Genomic DNA, 352 nt, shown 5'->3' on the forward strand with positions numbered 1-352 from the left:
TAGATCCTATTTAGTAGGATCAAAAGTGATTGTGTACACTGATCATGCTACTCTTAAATATTCACTCACAAAGCAGGATTCAAAACCCAGACTTATAAGATGGGTGTTGCTTCTTCAAGAGTTTGATATAGAAATAAGAGACAGAAAAGGAACAGAAAACCAAGTAGCAGATCACCTGTCCTGAATAGAACCAGTAGAAGGGGCGGCCCTCTCTCTCACTGAGATCTCTGAAACCTTTCCGGATGAGCAACTCTTTGCCATCCAGGAAGTGCCATGGTTTGCAGATATTGCAAACTACAAGGCAGTGAGATTCATACCCAAAGAGTACAATAGGCAGCAAACAAAGAAATTG

Source organism: Arachis duranensis, chromosome 5 (genome assembly GCF_000817695.3).
Source record: "Arachis duranensis cultivar V14167 chromosome 5, aradu.V14167.gnm2.J7QH, whole genome shotgun sequence".
In the NCBI taxonomy this organism is placed as follows: Eukaryota; Viridiplantae; Streptophyta; class Magnoliopsida; order Fabales; family Fabaceae; genus Arachis; species Arachis duranensis.